This window comes from Urocitellus parryii, chromosome 10 (assembly GCF_045843805.1).
Source record: "Urocitellus parryii isolate mUroPar1 chromosome 10, mUroPar1.hap1, whole genome shotgun sequence".
Lineage (NCBI taxonomy): Eukaryota > Metazoa > Chordata > Mammalia > Rodentia > Sciuridae > Urocitellus > Urocitellus parryii.
In genome coordinates this window covers 82,850,586-82,864,516 of record NC_135540.1, presented here as the reverse complement: position 1 = coordinate 82,864,516, position 13,931 = coordinate 82,850,586, and the positions used below count along the sequence as shown (strand labels likewise).

Genomic DNA, 13,931 nt, shown 5'->3' with positions numbered 1-13,931 from the left:
ATTTATAGGGTTTTTTTTTAAATATTTTTTTAATTGTAGATGGACACAATAACTTTATTTTGTTTATTTTTATGTGGTGCTGGGATTGAACCCAGTGCCTCACACATGCTCTGCAAGTGCTCTACCACTGAGCCACAACCCTGGCTCACTTATAGGGTTTTTAATGAGTAATAAGAAAAGTATTTTTTGAAGCATGAAAAATGTCTGACAACAGTAGTTTAAGAAAATGTTTATTTTTGTCTTGTTTTCTATTAAATATGCTGAATACAGTACAGTGAGATCCTAACATCTTAAAAACTATTACTTTGCATTTTCAGACAGGTGATATGTGTACTTGATTTTTACAAATCTTTTTAATTGCACAGGAATTTCTAATTTCTAATTCATAATATTTGGTTACACTGTATTTGATCACATTATGTCTTTTTTACTTTCTGCAAATTCAACAGAAGTTGACAATATTTTGAATAATTCTTTACTAAATAGTCCCATATATTAGTATTTGACACATAACATTATTCCTTAAGAAATAATGAGCATTTGCAAAATTTATTAATTGCTAGATATTCCTACAGAATCAAAACATCAATTTGTATACACAGTACAGCATTTGAAAATGCATATTTACTTACAGTGTTTAATTTTAGAATTTTGATATTTCCCTCAAATATATTGTTTTAAGTATTTTATTTTAAATAAATTGTTTTTTTTGGGGGAGAAAATGTACAAATGAACTGTGTTAAAATCATATAGTATTATTTTTTAAATATATAGCTAGATACACATACATGTATATATACACATGTTTGTGTATATTTATGAATATATGTGTACATGTATTCTTGAATACATGTGAGTGACTTGCAGGAAAAATATATAATGCTTAAAATATGGAATGAAATTACTATGCTGATATTTTGCTGATCATACAACTTTTTGGAAAGTTGTTTAAGAATAAAATGTTTATGTTCTTTGAGTTTTTTAAAAAAACTTTTATTTCTGGGAACTTATTCTAAAGAAATTTAAAGTTTTTTGGGAAAAGGCAGCTATAGAAATGTTAAATATAGCATTAGTTGTAGAAGTAAATTTAATCATACAAATCACCCAGTATAAGACAAATTATTAAATTATGACCTGTTTTGTAGATGAAATTTGATGCAGCTTATTTTAGTAATAGTAAGGAATATTATATAGTAGTATACAAAAATATGCTATAATTGAATTAAAATTTCAAATGAAATTTTTAAATGAAAAGATAGAAAAATGCAAGTAAAATGAAGAATATATAGTAGTATACAAAAATATGCTATAATTGAATTAAAATTTCAAATGAAATTTTTAAATGAAAAGATAGAAAAATGCAAGTAAAATGAAGAATATCATGAAACTTTGAATAATATAGAACAAAACACTCTTAATCTTATTATCACCATTTTAGCAGAGTTACAGTTACTTAAATACAAAATGTGTCCCAAGAAATATAAGATGATTTCAAACTTCACAGTGTTCATACACTAATATGGCTAGATCATCACTAATTGACATAATCTTACAGGACTTGCAACTAGCTGCTAGATAAGCACTCTACCAATGAGCTGTGCCTCCAACTCATAAATTTTATACTTTTTAAGACTAGTGTATTTAAAACTTTTGATTATTTTTCTTTCCACTTAGTGCCTTGTTTTCATAGCATTTTTACATTAAGTGCTCAGCCATGTACAGATAAACTTCTGTTTTAATTTGCATTTGCATTGGTGCCTCTTATTTCTTCCACTTTCCAATTTCCCAGCCTTGGTTAATGTGGGTGTAGTCTCAGAAGTTAATAATTTAGAAGCTATTACTACTTATGGTTTTGCTTAAAAATCTAAAAAGGATTATAATAAAGATTAAAGTATTTGCCTGTAAAGGCTCAGAGTTTATTTAGGTAGAGATGGACATGAAAACCATGTGCAATTAAATATTGAAGGTGCTATGATAGATGTATACTCAGTGGGCGCACAAAGGAGATAGGGATCTTGTTTTGGCTAAATTGTGATTGGGAAATGAGGAAAGCTTTGTGGAAAAGGTGTTATTTATTGTAAATGTTGAGAAAAGAATACCTTTGAGTGAACTTGCAGGAAAAAATAGTGCAGGGTATTCAAGTAGAGAAAATAGTGTGAGCAGAGGTCAGAGACATTTAGTATGTTCAGGGAACTGCATGCATTTGAGGATGACAGCATTAGGTGAGGGGGAAAATTAAACCATAGAAGCAGGCAGGGGCTATGATATGAAGATGGTAAGAGAGATGGGAGGACTTTAAACAGGAAAGGAATTTGATTAGATATGCATTCTAGAAAGAATACATAGTAGAATATAAGCTAGATGACTGAAATCAGAGCTGGGAAGACTGAGTACTCCTCAGTGTGGACTGTAGCAAAATTACTCCAGAAATTAACAGCAAGAAAGAAATTAACTTTATGTGTATTTAATCACTTGGACAATATGAATTGGAAATTAATAATGAAAATAAGTAAACTTGTTTCTTTACCACAGATCATTTTAATTAGTGTTTAAAATTTTTTTAAAGACTTGTTAAAGTGCAGAAAACATGCATTGGATCTGCAGTGCTTATTATGGATTTGTCAACTCATAAAATATAGCAGTCCTAAGGGTATGTGATTTGATTTACTTAAAAAAAGTTTTAGTTTTTGATTATAAGCATTATAGTAAAAGAATAGTAGATTGCCAGGCATGGTGATGCATGACTGTAATCCCAGTGGCTCAGGAGGCTGAGGCAGGAGGCTCTCGAATTCAAAGCCAGCCTCAGTAAAAAGCAAGGTGCTAAGCAACTCAGTGAGATCCTGTCTCTAAATAAAATACAAAATAGGTCTGGGGATATGGCTTAGTGGTTGGGCATGCCCCTGAGTTTAATCCCCTGCGCCCACCCCCCGACAAAAAAAAAAAAAAAAAAAGAACAGTAGATAATTGAAAGTAGAGCAAAACATAAGAAAGAAAAAAAATTGATGTATAATTTCTTTACACAGACATAAATAGTATTCACATTCTGATGTGTTCCCATACTACCTTTATTTTACCTTCATATGTAAATATTTATTTGGAATTTAGGGTCATTCTATATAAAATTTTCTTTTTAAAAATATTTATTTATTTTTTATATAATTAAAAACAAATAATGGCCTGAGAAATGTTACAGAGGCAAGAATCTATAGCATTTAATATCATATGGGAAGGAACAAGAGGCATTGAGGGAAAGAAAGAAACCTAAAGTGATTATCAGGATTTTGGTTTAATGAAATTGGTGATGTTCTTTTCTAGAAAGGGAGAACATACAGTAGGTTAAGGGGAAGTGTTCAGTTTCACATAGATTGTGTTTGAGTTTTGGTGGGTGTGCTGCGGCAGCACTGAAATATTATTAGTAGGCATTTAGGCACAAGGAACTTGCCTTCAAGTCGGAGATCTTGGCCAGAGGCGCAGATTTACATCAGAGAGCAAAGAGAGTAAAATGCTGAGAAGTGAACTCAGGGTAATCCTATGACACTTAAGGGGCAAAACAGAAGAGATGGGGTGGGGAAAGGACCATAGAGACAAGAGAAGTAGAAGAGAGCTGAGGTAAGGGGAGAGGGGATTAACCATGCCTTGGAAAATGCTCATGAGAATAAGATGACTGGAAGCGATCCATTAAAGTTAGCATTTAGTAATTATTTCATATTGGTCAAAATAATGTAATTGGAATCCTGATTGACAAATGAATGGGTGATGAAGACATTAAGATATCAATGGTGTGTTATTCTTTGCAGGGAAAGATTTTATATATAAAGACTGAAGATAAAGGAAAAAAGAAAGAATAGTATTATAAAAAATTACAGAAAGAAAAAGACCCCCAAGCCCCAAAACTGCCCTAAAGGAGATGGCAATAATAGCATAGATGGAAGGATCAGTGTCTACCAAGATATGACAGTTTCTCTTCTTGAGACTGAATATACTTATAAAGGTTTGTGATTAAATTAAGAAGAATTAATGCTCATTGGCTTTACTTTTTCTGTGAAGTATGGGGCAAGGTTGTCTGCTGAGATAAAATAATGGCAGGGCCAGTGGCTTGAGAAGTCAGATAGTTTGGAATATGTGGGTATGAGACAGCTGTTGTGGATTTATAAGGTTCCCAGGTTTCAGTCTAGCTTGCTGTTAACCTGGGGTACAGGGATGTCAGTCTCCTTTACTGTATAATTTCTGTTGGTTGGTTGCAGTTAGTTTAGAAGAAGAGGCAAGTATTATAAAATTGTGTGTGATCAGCAGAAGCAATGTGGAAGGAGAAAAGGATGCTGGAAAGACAAGATGAAGTCATGTGTAGAATGAGATGGTGCCGTATAGGGAAGGCAATGAGGCCATTGGGGATGATGATAAGCACTTGAATGAGAAGCCAAAGTACCAACTGTAATGTTGGCTTCTTATCATAAAGTGCCTATTGTAACATAATGATTGTGGGATAAGGGAGTAGAAAATCTGGATAGATCAGAGGTTATAAACAGAGATATAATTGTAAGTGACTTATGTGAACACTTAAAAAGTTTAAGTGTTTGGCATAAAGGAGGATCCTGTAATTTGGGGTCTGGGTCATCATAATTGATGTTGAGATTTTCCTAATAAGGGCTTATGACCATATATCAGCAAAGAAAAATGGCTGGCTGAACACCAAACAGAAAGAGTACATGTATAAGAGTTGGGAAATAATGATACAGAAGAATGATGATATAGAAGATCAAGGAGATTAAGAATAGCTGAGACTGCTGAACACTGGGATTTTAATCTCCCTTTGAAAGATTTATAGAGGAAATGAAATGGGAAAGAAGGCTAACTTTTCCCATTGATTTAAATTACTTTCTCAGTATTAGGTGGCAGTTGAGCAGAAATCTTTCTGTGGTGTTGTTTCCAATATAAAGCCCCCAAAGAGATAAAAGTATAAAAATTTCTACTGCAGAAGAACAAACACAAGGAGCCTCTGACACTGGTATGGGAGGATAGCAATGATGATGGAGGTGTTAAGGTGTTGATAATAAGCATATGATGCTTGAAATATGAAAGATACGAATTTTCCAGATGAAAAATGGGAGAAAAGGTGTTCTGAGCTAATGGAATAGCATAAGTAAGGGGCCTCCTCAGAGGAGGGGCTGCTCCTTATGTCACTGGTTCTGGGTCCTGTACCATTTAGAGTCCAGCACACCTTCTTGTAGCATGCATTATCTTTCATCTCTTTAGGAGCTTACTGGACACCCCACTTGGTACACTCAATAGGCCTACCTTGGTTTGGCAACATAGGACCATCTTCTGATTTGTTTGTTGCCTTAGTTTACCATATCACTTTCAGACTTTTTTAGGAATATTAGCTGAAGATAACATTTTGGTAGACCACCTATTAAAATGAACTAATCTCACTTCTCTTATTTTTAAACATTTCTTTATGGAAAAAAAACTTTAGATTTAAAAATTATCTATATGTGCAAAAATCAAATAATTATATCAAGGACCTGTTTGATTCTATATGCAAATGTAATGTCTTATTCCATAAATTGATAGTTTTATTATCATTGAATTATATTTACCTTCTGTCTCAGATTGCTAACCTGATGTAGTTTGTCAGAAAGACCATTTCGACTTTGGGATTATAAAACCCTGGGCTCAAATCTTAGTTCTGTCACAGATTAACCATTTGATTATTGGGTATATTCCAACTTCTAGAGTTTCTTTATCTTAAATTGGGGATAATACTAGCTAGCTACTTGATAGAATTATTGAGGATGTTTTACAAAGCACACACCTCTTCAGTAATTTTTGGTTGCCATTTAGGCTATTATTGGTATTATTAGTAAGAGTATTTTTACAGTTCACTACCAAATTCTGAAATGTTAGTGTTAAATAAGTAGAGCACTTGCTGTTCAGTCACAAGTAGTGAAGAGTTTTTGTGATAAACTAGTATTTTCTTAGCTACTTCAAACTTTTTAAATGTACAACCTGTTTGTGAGGCTGTTGTTTAATATGGTCATTCCTATTTTTACTGCAGTATACTATAGTATACCCAATAAACACCATATCAAAAGCATGGTATTCTCTGCCAGGAAACTGCACTTCCTTCCTTCTCACCAGCGCATTGCATTATAGTTAGTTTGTATACCAACATAGGATATGTGGCTCTGTGAATTATATTATAGTGCATACTATCCAATTTTAAAAAACACCCATAATCTCAGAAACATAAAAAGGCTTTATGAAATTCTAAAATTGCCCTTGGAGAGTTCTGTTGACATGTAGGCCATATTAAGTCATCAAAGTTTTAGATTTCATTTTCAATTTGGCTTAAATTTAATTAGATTTGGGTTCAAATGCTGGGCCATTAAGCCATGAGGAGGTATATAGTTTATTCCTTTATATTCTAGTATATAATTCTTAAATATCAAGAATTTTTCTATTTTAGGATGTTGGCAGTAATAGTTACTGAATATTGAATTCTAGTGTAAAGATACAGTGAAAACTGAGACTCAGATTGGTGACTTGCTTAAGGTCACACAGTTCAACAGTAGGAATCCAACTCTGATTCTAAACTGTTCTATGAATAGTAGGAAAACAAAAGCATTAAATAACTATTTGAGATGAAAATCTACAATAATATGGGGCTGTGGTTGAGCGCTTACCTCGTATGTGTGAGGCACTGGATTCTATCTTCAACACCACATAAAAAAATAAAGATATTGCCTCATCTACAACTAAAAAAACTTCTACAATTATTAATAACATAATAGAGATGTTAGTTTTATGGCATTTTTAGTCTGGTGGAGGGAAGCTGTGTTTACAACTACCATGATTCTCTTCTTTTATAAACCCTGTCACCTACTGTGTCTTTAGAGAAATTGTACAGACTTTGATAAAACCTAATCTTAATCCACTAATCCTTGGGCCTACCATGGTAAACTGCAGGGAAATGATGGTTGGCAGTATGCTACCAATTCAAAGTACGCTTTAGAATCTTACAACCCTCCTTTTTACCCTCAGTGATGAGACAATAGAAGGCATGTAATTACAATAGCAGTTTCAAGCCATTGATCCTCTATAATCTGATAGCAAAGAAAAGAACATCAAAACAAATTTTCTGTTGTTTTTTTTTTTCTGGAAGCTTTGTACGAGATTAAAAGTGTACCACCTGTTTTATAACTAAAAGAAAACTGCCCTCTACTCTACATGCAAACCTGATTAGAAGAGTGGGTGATGAGGACGGTATGATGTAATATATGCTTCTCTCCTCTCACTTTGTGTTTTCTACATATTTTGGTATAGTATTTTTGAAGGTTCAGTGTGGGATTAACTAGAATCTCACTTTTCTTATGAAGTATTTATTTAAAAGAATACTATAGCAAATACATAAAAACTTACTCAGAGAAATATCATTTTAAGCATTGACTAAAAATTTGGCTTTTGAGTTTGAGCCCTGTTTTGATCTTTGAAATTTGAACACTTGGAAATTTTCTTTTTGGAAAACTCACAAACCTAAAATGGGTAAATTTATGTCTTAGATCCATTTGATGAAGTAAACTCGTTTTTCAGAACTGCCTTGTTGTTTTTAACTTGATCGCTCATTTTCCAAATCAGTAGAATCAGGATTAATAATGGGATTCTGAGTGCATAAGTGAACATAATCATTTTAAGAATCTGTTGAAATGAAGGATAAGCTTCTTGAAGTTAGGTACTATCTCATTTATCTTTGAATGCTATTCAGTATCTCAATGAATGAATTCATTATTAAACTATACTTGAGTAATCTAATCTTTGTCTCACATATACCTCCACCAATATTTAATAAAATTTCACCAAATAAGAATGACTGTTATAATTTTGAATTCTTTCAGGTAAGTTACAATATTGTCCCTATTTTATAGGAGAGGAAACTAAGGCTTATTTGGATGTTTTTCTTCTGTGGATCTTGTAAAGTTGAGTATTATTTTTTGTTTTTAAATAAAAACTTTATAATATTTCTACAATGTAACCTTATGCATTATAAAACATTCTCAAGTATACCATACTACAGAGTACTATTTGGTAAAATGGAAACAATACATTGTTTGTCCTGTTGGAATTTTTTACTTGTCAGGTATATATATATATATATATATAACAAATTTATGGTTGTATTTTGTAAAGGGTTGATCATGTACGGGTTTGTAAAAAGGAGATATATATATAGACAAATTTATGGTTGTATTTTGTAAAGGGTTGATGATAAGCTATGTTAAATATCCTAGTGTTAGGTTGATTCTTGAATTTACAGATAAGAATTTGAAGCTAGTGTCAGCAGCAAGAGAAATTCCCATGGCTTTGTTATATGGGCTTAAATTTGATCCTCTTTAAATTTCTTATGTATTCAGAGAGATTGTACTAAATGTATAGAAATACCTTCTTGTTTTATGCTTTAAAAATACAGTTGAAGCAATGAAATAGGATTAAGATTATCCAAAAGAAAAAAGTAGAAAAAGTCAAGAACTGAGATTTGGGTGGTAACTATGTATATCTTTGAAATGGTAGGAAGTCATAACAGTGATCCAACATGGAAAACAAGAGGGAAAAATTTGAAGCTGTAGTTATTAAGATGGAAGAGAAGAACCTGAGCAAGATTGTAGCATACCTTACGGAGCATTTTCACTCAAATGTGGGAACCTAATACTGGGGAGTTGAGAGATAGTATATGAAAAGCTGTTGGCACTACATTTATACACTTGACAGTGTTACTTCCTAATCCATCTGGTTTCATTTCTTAGTACCATTAGAAGTATATAGTTAGGTACTCCATGAGTAACTAAAAACTGATAATATAATTGGTATCATATAGTAGCAATAACCATAATGACCCTTTAATGAGTACCTACAAGGTACTACTACTTTACATGTATTTTCACTTTAATTCTTGCTACAAATTTGTGAGGCAGATGTTTATTGTTATCCCTACTTTACAGATGAAGAGAGTCAAATACTAAATAAGGCATGATTCCAAATAATACAGGTCATCAAAGGGCATTTTCATTTTGTATTCTGTACTGATGAAAGAAGGGAAATATGATATATATTTTTAAATAGTTGCCAAATGGCTAATTGGTTGTCTCACTTGTTTATCTTATTTTTTTCTGAGATTGCTTGATTATTGAAACATAGCTTTGATTGACTGTTTTGCTGTTCTGTATATAAAATAAAGTAAAACAATAAGAATGATTTTAATCATCAGAATTTATATGTATAAATAAGTACTGATCCTCTTGACATTTACTTCAGTGATACTTACTCTAACATTTTTTTATAGTACTTGGAATTTCTTTGAGAGTTTCTAACTTAAATAGAATTTAAGACTTCATAACCTACCTTTGCTATTCTTAATAGTTTTCTTAAATCTGCATTGATTATCTTAGTCACTTGCCTTATTTTCACTCAGTCTTTGGCTTTGAACGAACTTTGGCTGTTTCCAGCCATCAAAACCAACCTCAAAAGACTAGAATTGCTATTATTTCAGATAATGGAGTCCAATAGAAGTAAAGAATCCAAAGATCTCTAAACCAGATGTTAAGACCTGCATTCTGGTCCAAGTGCTTCTGGTAGTTAGATATGTCCCCTCAGGTGAAAGTTTCAGTTCATTTTGAAATGGTTTAGACCATTATTCATTATATAATCTCCAAAGTTTCTTCCAGTTTTGAAAGTGTGTCATTTTTCAAATGAAGGCTCTGAACGTTTAGTATTCTTAATTCACAATACTGAATCTTTGAAAATGTTTTTCTTGAAAAATTTAAAAATAGAAACAAATATCCCTAGTACATGCCTTGAAGTTTTATCCCATACTTTTCTTACATATACTTTTCTTATATATACGTGGAATATATTAATGTATTCACTATTTTGAGGTTTTTTTCACACAAAAAAATATGTAATATGTTTTGACTTGATGGTCTTCTTGTTTGTTGTTCTTTGGGGAACAGTGAAATAATAGCTCTCAGTTGATTAACCCTTTTTTAAAGATTTGCTGATAAATGATCACATAGATTTTTTCATACCATTTGCATATTAAATAACTGAATAAGTTAATAAATACTTCATTGTCACTTCATTTAGTATCTTAACTTCTTGCTAAGATTCTAAAAGCTGAAATTTTTAGGTTGTAGTTTTATGGCACAAAATGAAGAACATTGACTTGAGTAGAAGTCACCCCATCAAAATATCATTCTACTATATTTCTTTTTTTAATATACCTTTATTTTATTTATTTATTTTTATGTGATGCTATCAAACCCAGCACGTCCCATGTGCTAGGTGAGTTCTCTGCCGCTAAACCACAACCCCATCCCCATTATTCTACTATATTTCGTTTAAGGAAAGAGACATTCTCTGCTTAAAGCCACAAATAAAAATTAATGGATCAAGATAGGAAATTTTACAGTGTGTTACCAAAATGAATTAATAAAGAAAAGATGTAACTGAGATAAGATCCACATTCTAAACATTTGTTTATGCTGTAAGTACACATTCCTAGTGCTTATTTTAAGTATTATAGCTTCCCTTCCACTCACTTGAAAAAAACCCATTTTTTGTTATAATCTCCACTGAGATTTGTATTATTAGGATTTATGATATATTGAATTAAAAAGCAACATATTTAGGGCTATACTTTTGAGAAATTAACTTTGGCAGTGAGATAATCCTGATTAAATTTCATAGTAGATCAATTATGTATTATTTAATCTAAAAACTGAGAAGAAGCAGTCTGTCTTCAGAAGCAAATAATGGGAATAATTGACTTTTTTTTTTTAATTACAGGACTATGTTTAGGAAAATAAATGGATTTTGCTAGGGCCCAGATTTTAAAGTACTATATACATTGTATGGCTAAAACCAACTTTCTAACTTGTAATACTCACTTTGACCGTCTTTTGTGTCTATAGATCAGGATTAAAAGCCTTAAAATACAGTTGACCTTCTACATCCTTGGATTCAACCAACTGTGGATCAGAAATATTAAAAACTAGTTCACTTGAATTGAACATGTTCAGATTTTTTTCTTGTCATCATTCCTTAAACAATACAGTTGTTATAAACAACTTTTTACATAGCATTTATGTTGTGTTATTATAAGTCATCTAGAGAAGATTTAAGGTATACAGGAGGATGAAGTGGCTTATATGCAAATGCTACATCATTTTATTTAAGGGATTTGAGCATAAAGAGGATTTTGATATCTGGGAAAGGTCCTATAACAATTCCTTTCAGATACTGAGGAATGCCTGTATATTGACACAATTTTTTTTAAAGAGAGAGAGAATTTTTAATATTTTTTAGTTTTCGGTGGACACAACATCTTTATTGTTTTTATGTGGTGCTGAGGATTGAACCCAGTGCCCCACGCATGCCAGGCGCATGCCGCGCGCATGCCGCTTGAGCTGCAATTATACAATTATACACAATTATACAATTTTCTTTGTATAATTCCCATTTCTTTCTTGGGTCTTTTAGCTTCACAACGAAGAGGGGATGCTTAGATAAATTGCTTTTACTGCAGAATATAAACTTATCTAGGATTATTCTGGCAGGTCAGAATCTTCTTTTTAATCTTCTTTTAACAGGAGGTACTAGAGAGATCTGACAACATAGACTTAAATCTGGTTTAATGGTGCTTACCACTAAAGTTGTTATAAGTATGTTTTCAGAGAGCCTTATTATTGCTCTTGACTACAAAATTTATGAAGGAGTAAAAATTTGAAGAAGTAGAGAGTAATGGACTATGAGAATATGGGAGACAAAGGAATTTAGATGAATATTTTAGTTTTATGAAGTGAAGATAATAATAAATAAAACTATTCTGTCTACCTCAGTCATTTGCCTATACATTTTAGGGACCTATTCTGAAACCACAAAGCCATCACTATGTGTTTTCTTGCTCTTTTTAAAATTAGTTCTTTTTCATTTCTTATACTGTGCTCTCTAATGTAGCTATTTAAAAATCAGAGATATAATTTCCAGGATCAAAAATATATCCTTGGGTGTGGATATACATTTGTTAGCATACTTTGTTTCTGGTCATTTCTAAAGTGGACCTGAGCTTCTCTTGAATTATTGATAAGAGTTGCTTCTTCTCTTCTCCCTCCTCCCCATTTTCCTCTCATTTAGATTAATTAAGCCCTGAAAAGTTACTAGAAGATTATTGAATGTGGTGGATGAAATAATTGAATTTGGCTTTTCCCTGGAGAGGATGATGATAATAAGGTGCCTACAGTGTGTCATGTACTGTTTTTAGTCTTTTCTTCACAACAGCAATATGAAATAAAACCTATTATTATTCCATTACATGCATGAGGAAAGGTTAGAATAGCTGTGATTTTGGCAGGATTGTTATTGAGTTATTTTTATGCTACACATATATATGCATACTCCTTATGTGTATTATTCATAAGAAGGAAATAACAATAAATAGATAAAGTCAAAGTGCTAAAAGGGAGGGTTTTTTCCCTTAAGGGGGAAAAAAGAGGTGCACAAATGTCATGGTTCTATTTTAAATGCAGTAAAACTAGAAACAATGTAGTGATAAATATTTAAAAGTGTTATATACAATATTTTATTCTCCGATCAGAATAATGGGCAATGTTTTCATTGGAAAGATATGTTTAAAAAAATGGTAAGTAAAAAGACCTCACAAATTTATATCCACACTGACAGTTACAAAAATGTATCTGCATGGCACTTCACAACAAATATTTTTATCTCTATTCATGCAATGTTGAGAAGATAACAGTGCAGTCAGAATAAGAGTGCAGCAGGTGTGTTCTGGTGTGTTGGGTAATGGAAACAGTATATTTTAAGAAGACTGTAATTGAACTATAAAAATAATAAAGTAAAGGTGAATTGAAGGACACTCTGCAAAGTGGAACATCTATACTGCGTTAAATGTTCCAGAAGATCTTCAGGAATAAAATTAAGTTCCCTAGAAATGGAAAATCTCCCGGAGAAGCATTTCCCCAAAGTGCTTGGGTACATCATTGTTTATAAAGGTTAACAGGTGTTACCTGTAAATAAAAGCACAGAGAAGAAAATTTGGGAAATGCTAGTTTTATAAAAATTAAAGATTCTTCTGTGTGGGGTTCATTAGCATCTCTAACAAGCATATTCCAGGTGAGTGGGGTGGAAGCAGAATATTGAATGCATCATTCCATAGACTTGGTTGCCTGAGACCACAGAATTGTTTGCTTCTTATTACAGGAATAGCATTCTTTGAAATGTATATTAGGAAACATTGTGATGTTACTGGAGGTGTCCATGAACAAAGGTGAGGGTTGTGCATAGCAGGTTACTAAGCCATTCAGTAGCTTGAGGTAATAAGATAAAATTTATCTTAGCAGAAATAGTCCATGAGTGATGACTGGGAGTTTCCTGGAACCATACATATTTTCAGTTAATAATCCATGAAAATACATTCTACTCAATCTAAAAGTAATTTTTGTTTTTTAATATGAGAAGTATGCTGTATGGGAGAATAGTCAAACTTGAGAATGTATTTGATTTGGTCCTACTCTGTTAGGATAAAAGGTAGCATATAGCTCTTAACTGATTTTAAAGAATTGGCAGGTTATATTTCTATTTAAGTATAACCTGATGGAATTTTCCATAATCTTGTCTCCCACTCAGTCTTTACTAGCACTACCAAGGTCAAGGTTGCCAATAAACCTCTAAAGATGAGTAGATCAATGGCCACATTCTGTTTTCAGTTTAGTGTAGCACTTTGCACCTTCTGGCTCTGTTGTCTCTCATCTCTCCTGGAAACTGTCTTCTCTATTGGCTTCCATGACATTGCACTTGCATGGGCTTAGTCCTCTTAGACTGGTACTTGTCAATTCACTTTGCAGTTTCCTCTTCTACTGACT

At 32.3% G+C, this 13,931-nt stretch overlaps 2 protein-coding genes across 2 annotated transcripts in view; one reads left to right on the top strand and one right to left on the bottom strand.

Moving 5' to 3' along the window:
* Nucleotides 1-13,931, top strand: part of Bmp2k (BMP2 inducible kinase) — a 133,776-nt gene that overhangs the window by 110,745 nt on the left and 9,100 nt on the right. The window lies entirely within an intron of this gene.
* Nucleotides 11,000-13,931, bottom strand: part of Paqr3 (progestin and adipoQ receptor family member 3) — a 36,462-nt gene continuing 33,530 nt past the window's right edge. Inside the window, exon 7 of the mRNA XM_026403146.2 lies at nucleotides 11,000-11,018. The gene's annotated coding sequence lies outside the window, so the exon portion shown is untranslated. The remainder of the gene's footprint in view (nucleotides 11,019-13,931) is intronic.